The following is a 7,952-nucleotide window of genomic DNA, read 5'->3' as shown; positions in this document are numbered from 1 at the left end:
TAAAAGAAGATTGCTACAGGTTGACCGTCCTGAAAAGAATCCATGTTGCTCATCAATGATGATGTTTCTAAAGAGAGGTGTGATTTTGTCAAGAATTATTGAGTCAAAAATTTTGGAAATATGAGAAGAAATTATAACTGATCTATATTGTTTTATGTCAGTTTTATCACCATTTTTGAAAACTGGACTAACAAATCCTTTCTTTCATTCCACTGGAAAAACGCCTTGGTTTAATGATAAGTTGAACAGATAAAAGAGTGCTTCACATAAAATAAATGAGCAGTACTTGAGCAGGTACGTTGAAACACCATCAGGTCCGACAGTTTTCTTTAATTCCAGAGATATCAGTTTGTTGTAAATTTCTGCCTTACTAATGTTTATAACTGATAGATTGACAGAGAAAGGATAATCATATGACATACTACTACTATTCTGATAAGAAGAATAAATGGATGAAAAGTGGTTAGCAAAAAGACTGACAATATTTTCTCCAGCATCTGCTGTAACTTCATTAAGATGCATTGTTGAAGGAATATTATTACATGACCTTTTAGAACTTAGATATTGCCAGAATTTATGTGGATTGGAAGTAATACTTCGTTCACAGTTGGAGACATACATTGTATAGCAAGATTTAGATTCAGACATGCATTCATTTCTTAATTTCGAGAAATGCTAATAATCACTATTGAGACCTGATATTTTGTATCGCTTGTGTGCTTTCTTCTTTTCAATAATCAGGGACTTCAATTTATGATTAAACCACTTTGGAAATTTGGGAGTCATAAAATTCCGTATAGGGATGTAAAGTTCCATGCCATAATGTAGTACTGAATAGAAGATTTCTACTGCTTTATCAATTGATACATTTTGAAACAACTCCTTCCAACTGAACTGTGACAAATAATAATTTAGTCCATTATACTGTAGTCACCATTTATGTATGTATGTATGTTTAGTCCTCAGCCCGAAAGCTGGTTGGATCCTCAACAGCTCTGCCATCAGCTGTCATAGATGGCTTAGGCATCACTGAAGAGGCGTATTAGGGAAATGAGGAGTGAGGTAGTTTCCCGTTGCTTTCCTCACCGAGCCAGAAGTTGCTATTGCATATCAGTCTGCCAAGCCCACTGAAATGCATGCACCAACCGACCCTATGAACAATATTTTCACACCATTCATAGCAGGGACTAGCTGCAGAAGGAATGGCATTACTAGCATCACTCATACCTCAGTCACTTTCATTTTGTCAAAGCGAAGGATAAAGCTGAGACAGATCAATGAAAGTAACAAGATTGCTCTAGCCCATACCAGAAGACATAGTGCACTGTAAACACTAGGTCCCGCCAGCAAAGGCAAAGTCACCATTTAAAAAGTCAAAATAAAAACTATCAGCAGGCAAGGAATTGTATAGCTCATTTATAGGTGAAGAAATCTCTAATGCTGGGTGGTGTCTAATCAAGGGGGACAATGCTTTCATTACTAGATTTTACTTCAATGGAACTGGAGTTACTGAAAACCAAATCAAGAAAGTGATTTAGAAAATTTGGGATAGCATTAAACTGATTTAAACAGAGATAAGAAAAAGTGTCTATAACTAAACTGGACTGCATAGTGTGGTTACCTACTGACATAAGGCCAGAAGATGTTTCTTCATTTACTATCCAATTAAGATGTGGTAGATTGTAGTCACCAACAATGAGCAATAAATGGTTGTCAAGATTTGACATAATTTTTTCAACAGCACTGCAATGTTCAAAATATTTTTGGACAGGAGACTTGGGTGGAATGTATACAGCACCAATGATTAATTTTGTGGTGTTAAAAGTCAGGGACACAAACAACTGTTCAACTGTGTTAATGCACGGTATCAGAGTAGGTTTAAACCTCTTGCTAATACAGATCATTACCCCTCTCCCATGGGATGCGTTCATACTCGTTAAAAAAGACCCATCATATCTGAAAATTGAATATGTTTCGAGTCCGAGTTCCACATCACTAATTTCATCATTCAAGTTTGTTTCAGTTAATACCAGGAAGTCGTAATCGCCTAAACGTGAAGAAAGTTTAAGTTCAGTTAGTTTGCTTCGAAGTCCATTTACATTTTGATAGTATCCTCTAAAGTGTTCAAGTGTCTGTTCAAAATATCTTTAGGAGCTTACCTCCTCCTCTATTAAAAGAAAGCTGTTTCAAGTCCTCATGCACAATTTTGGTGATTTTGCATAGTTCTACCTGCAGTTTTGAGTTGATCTCTTCAATGAAATGAACTGTCATCCTTTTAGCATCACTTTAGCAATGCTTATCACATATTGCACTTCACTCTCGCTGTTTCCCCATATTAGTGAAGTGAAGGAACAGCTGAATGTATAGGAGGAAGTTATGTCATCTTATGGAATAAAGTTCTCAGCCCAAAAGTGAAGTGCTGGTAATGGCATGACATTAGCAGTTGAAAAGAGCTGAAAGCTTTAAATACCTGGGAAGTGTAATTGAACAAAATGTAGGAAATAGGATGGAAAACAATATAAGAGGAAGGTGTGCAAATGGATTCTTTAAGAGCATGGGAGGATTGATGTGGAACAGGGATGTACCACAGAGATGTAAAGGAATTATCTACAAGACTTATTTTGTGCCAATTTTGACATATGGATCAGAAACATGGATGATGAAGAAGAGGGATAAAAGTAGAATACAAGCAGTGGAAATGAAGTTTGAGAGGTGTCGAGTAGGTTCAACAAGAATGGACAGAGTAAGAAATGTTAGTATTATTGTCTGGATGCAGTCACTTGTCTTTAATTTATCCAAAAGGCAGTGATACACTAGCAGAAATGGAAAGTGTTACACCATGAACAACAAGTCCGAGTGCCACCAAACTGATACACGTGCACCTTAGACCATTTATTACTTTAAATGTTTACACTGACACTATTAATAACTCATCATTCCCCTAAAAAATAAAAGAGTAACACATTGTTGCTATGTATGTACATGTTACCAACTTCAACAAACTGAAAACGTTAAATAGTAAAGAGAAGTAGTTCACGACTCTGTGTCCTTACACTAATCCCGCTCCAGTAACTGTACATAATCAAAAAATTAAATACACATAACACAATAAAGTAATTTTTTTTAAATTCTTGATGATACTAGTGACTAATTCTTAACGTGAACAACTTGCTCTAAGAAGCGAGCAGAAAATTTTATTGTTCTGCCTGACTTTGACACTCTGGTGGTTGATGCTGACTTATCAACAGTGTGTTGAGGTTGGGTGTTCTTTGGAAAGATGAACCATCTTATTCCTGCAACAGGTAAGCTGGTTTCAGTCTGTCCACTGATAGATTAGCAAGTTTTTCCTTGATCTTAATGGTGAAATATTTCTCTTGCCTTGTTATAACAGGGAAAGGACCCTCATAAATGGGTTCTAAGCGTTTTTTGTACCTGTCACATCTTAGAAATACATGAGAACAGGTTTGTAGATCTTTAGGAACAAACACTGATCTTGATGTGGTGCATGCATGTGTACTGGGTTTTAGTTTTAGCATTTGCTCTTGTAAATCAGATGCAAACGTATCAGGATCCATCTTGGTTGTTGGTTCCTCAAAAAATTCATCTGGAAGTTTGATAGTTTTCCCATATACCATCTGTGCAATTGAGTGACTTGACGTTTCTCGAAGTGCAGTCCGCAATCCTAGTAAGACAGTAGGTAGGATTCCTGTCCATTTAGTGGTATTATGAGCCTTGAGTCCTGTGCAGTCTCTCATTACACTGGGGATGATATGCTGAAGTTTTATCCCGCAAATTATAGCCAAGTTTTGAAACAATTGAGATCTGAACTGTACTCCTCGATCAGTGATTAGAGATCGGGCCAGCTAGGAAGACACCCGGTGAGGTGAACTGTGCGAGCGAGAACGCTGACTTCCCCTCGTCGCTCAGTGTTGTGGCGACGTACAGTTCACCCGAAATATTTGTTATAACTGACATGCAACACTCCGCAGATTTTCGGTTAGTGGAATTCCCTTCCAGCTGTAAATTACAGACATACCAAGCTGAAATGAATGTATTTAGAAGTGTTACAGATGACAGATAGATTGAAGGAGTTAGAACAATTTAACCTCTTATTACAGTAGCTATCAAAATCGTTTCCATGTATCAATTTCCGTAGTCCTTATTTTAAATTATAAATTGATGTAAAATTAACTTTACGATGCTGTAGATGTACAGTGTAGAATGTGGTTTGCTATAACACCAGGCTTCATAACCTGAGCCACATCATGTAAAATAACTCGATAATAATAATAATAATAATAATAATAATAATAATAATAATAACAACAACAATTACTTTTGCTTTAAGGCGAGAAAGCAGTGTTAGACTATACGATCATTTGCCCCTAGCTCCTTAATGCCAATATTTTGTTGCTTTCTCGTAAAATAAGAAATGTGACTTAACGATATGACATATATAATTATATAATTGTTCTCAGGTTCAGAAACAAAATATAATTCATAAAAGGAAACACCATAAAGGGTCTACATATACTGAGTAACAATGTATGTATATGAAGATAACTTAAATGGCACTAGAAATAATAAGTAATAAAATAATGACGCTATAATTATTCACAAAATGAGCACATTCTTGTTTTATTATGTCCACTACATCTCTTCAATTCCACTGAGTCCTCCGTCATCACTTCTGTCGTCCCCAGATGATGTGTCGTTGGCTCCCAGCTGGATCGCAAAGGACTCCATAATGTCTTCAAGATGTTCCTCATCCCTTATGTTCCAGTCTTCGGCAGATATTGATGTGAATTTCTGTCTAGTGAGTTTCTCTATGTCGTCAATAGTGAAAGTGACATTGCGAGAAGCTACCTAGTTCTTCACTTTTGCTCACATTATTTCAATACTGTTTAATTCAGGGTGATGTGGGGTCAGTCGAATTACCGAGTGTCCGTACTGTTCATCTAGGACATAGGTTTTGTGTGCTGGCTTGTGCCATCTGATAAGCTTATAAAGCTCGTGTTTGTACATCGTCTCACGGTGTGGAATGTTCCTATTCACTAGCCAGGAGATCATCGTCACTTTACGTGAGCTGGAGGTTGGAGCACGATCTACCTCCTTGTTGTGATATGACGCGTAGTTAATCACGAGAACACTGCAGGTGGAAGATATCTTTCATATATTTCATTCTCTTAAAAAAAATGTCACTATTCATGTCATCATGGTAGTCGCCACTCTTGCTGCCAGACTTCCAGATTAGCAGACAGATCTCGATGAAACCCATTTCACCGCCAGCATTTACAACTATCCTCCGCCCAATACTGAGCATTTTTTTTTTAACTTTTGTATTTTATGTCATGTTTTACATTAGGATGCTCTTGTTAGTGTTAGTTTTTTTCTAATGATGTCCTAATGATCGAAGGATTCGCTTGACACTAGTATTCGATCTTTTGAACTTTAAGTCTTTACCTAACTTTGCACGAATTTTTGAACCTGTAGGTAAACATTTTTCATCTAAATAAAAATTGCTAACAATACGACGTACGGCACCTTCGTCAAAGTCGTCCATTCCAGTAATATTCTTTGTGCGCATTCTGTTTTTGTTTGGTGTTTCAAACAGACTATCCATAGGTTTTTGTAATTCTTTCGTTTTTCGCTCTTAATCCGTACCAAAGAACTTTCTGACAATCTATCACAAACTTTTCTTCCATTGTCTCCCTTTCCGTAAAGTCTATAACGTTCAAGATTGCTACACGAGTCTGACTCTTTAGCACCTTACGATGCAGGCTACTTTTAACGCCTTCCATACTGTCACAGATAGGCCTAACGTACACCACCACTAACCACAGTTACTACTCAACGGGAAATCAGAAAGCAGAGCATGGCAGCCGAGTGTAAACTTATGCACTGAACTGTCCTTGTAGGAGGAGCTCTCTTAGGAGGGGATATGCTACGCGGGATAGTCCAAAGTGCGCATGCGCTCCCAGATGTCTTCCTAGCTGGCCCGATCTATACACATAACGGAATGCCGAATCTTGCAATCCAGTGATGGTAGAAAACTTTTGACACTTTTTCCGCTGTTATATCTTCAGCAGGGATGTGAAGGGGTCAATACAGGTTAAACAGTAGGTCATGCCATTGGACGGTGGCAGTGGTCCGATGAGGTCAATGTGTACAACACAGAAGCGGTCATCGGGCTCCTCATATTCTTCAAATTGTGATTTAGTATGTCGAGTGGTCTTTGTTTTCTGGCAGCTGATACAGGATCTAGTCCATTGTTGTGCATTACTTCTTATGCTAGGCCAAATAAATCGAGTAGTTAGCATCTTCACTGTAGTCTTTATTCCAGGATGAGCGAAACCATGTAAATGCAGAATTATTTGGCGACGAAATGGCTTCGGAATGTAAGGTCTGATGTTTGCAGTGGAAATGTCGCACCAATGCTTTCCTCCTGATGGAAGCTGATATTGCTTAAAATGTAGGGATTTATTGTTATTCCGAAGTTGCTGCAATTTTATCATAGTCCATTACTGATACTTCATCAACTCTAGATAATCCGTCAGCAACAATGTTGTCTTGACCACTGACATGACGAATATTGGTTGAAAATTGCGATATGTACTGCAGTTGTCTCATCTGCCTAGAAGATGCCTTTTTGTTTCTTTGCTTGAAAGCAAATGTGAGCGGCTTGTGGTCAGTGAAGATAATAACATTTCTTCCCTTTACAGAAAGATAAATTCCCAACAATTCTCAGTCGTAGGTACGATAAACCTTCTGTGACTGACCCGGCTTCTGTGAAAAGAATGAAATCGGTCTTCAACTTCTATTTTCCAATTGCTGGAGTACAGAGCCAACTGCAAAATCTGATGCATCAGTGAACAGTGCTAGAGGCAGTGCGATATCATATTTACACTTTCTTCACTTCCTCAGTCTACTGAAGGTAGTCGTGCAGCGTCTTTCAGGTAATGTCGGTAGTAGTTGACCACAACAAGGAACGTACGGAGCTCATGGATTTTGTCAGGAAACTTGTAATCCAAAATTGCTTGCACTTTCTGAGGTAGGGGACGAGAGCCCTCTGGTGTTATCCAATATCCAAGAAAGCCTAATTCATTTACTACAAATACTGACTTTGAGATATTGATACGAAGTCCATACCTAGAAAGTCGTTCCAGGACTACTTGTAGTTGTGACTTATGCTCTTCTATATTGGCTGATGCGATTAAAATATCATCCAAGTGCGGAAACACGAAATCCAGTCCACAAAGAATTTAATTTATAAATCGCTGGAATGTTGAAGGTGCATTTCGAAGGCCAAAACTCATAACGTTAAATTCATGTAGTCCAAACGGTGTGACGACAGCAGTCTTAGGCTTATCTTCTTCAGCTATAGGTATCTGAAAGTATGCCTTGAATAGATCAATTTTCTTGCCTTGCAGGGTGCAGTGGAAATCTTCTATCCTAGGAACAGGGTAATGATCTGGAACTGTTCTTTCATTTAATCGCCTATAATCACCACATGGGCGAATTGTGCCGTCCTTTTTGGGAACCATGTGAAGGGGACTAGCCCATGAGGATTTAGATGGCCTAATAATTCCATTGTTTATCATGAACTTGAATTCTTGTTTTGCCTCTTCCATACGTTTTGGGTCTAGTTGTCTAGCCTTAGAAAACATGGGTGGATCTTCAGTGGAAATATGACGTTTGATACCATGCTTAATTTCTCCAGGAATTAAATTCGGCTTAGCTATATTTAGGTACTGCAATAATAGGTCTGAAAATTTAATGTTTTGACTCATAGAACTGACAGCATTTTCTTCTGAGATTGGCATAACTTCACCCTCAGTGCAGAGCTTCGTTACACCATCTATCAATCTCTTGTTGCGCACATCCACTAAAAACTGGAATTTACTCAGAAAATCAGCTCCCAATATGGCCTTATTGACCTTTGCTACAATAAA

The sequence above is a fragment of the Anabrus simplex genome, chromosome 6 (genome assembly GCF_040414725.1).
Source record: "Anabrus simplex isolate iqAnaSimp1 chromosome 6, ASM4041472v1, whole genome shotgun sequence".
NCBI classification, from domain to species: domain Eukaryota; kingdom Metazoa; phylum Arthropoda; class Insecta; order Orthoptera; family Tettigoniidae; genus Anabrus; species Anabrus simplex.
The sequence above is the reverse complement of the archived record's forward strand: the minus strand, read 5'-3'. Positions refer to the sequence as shown.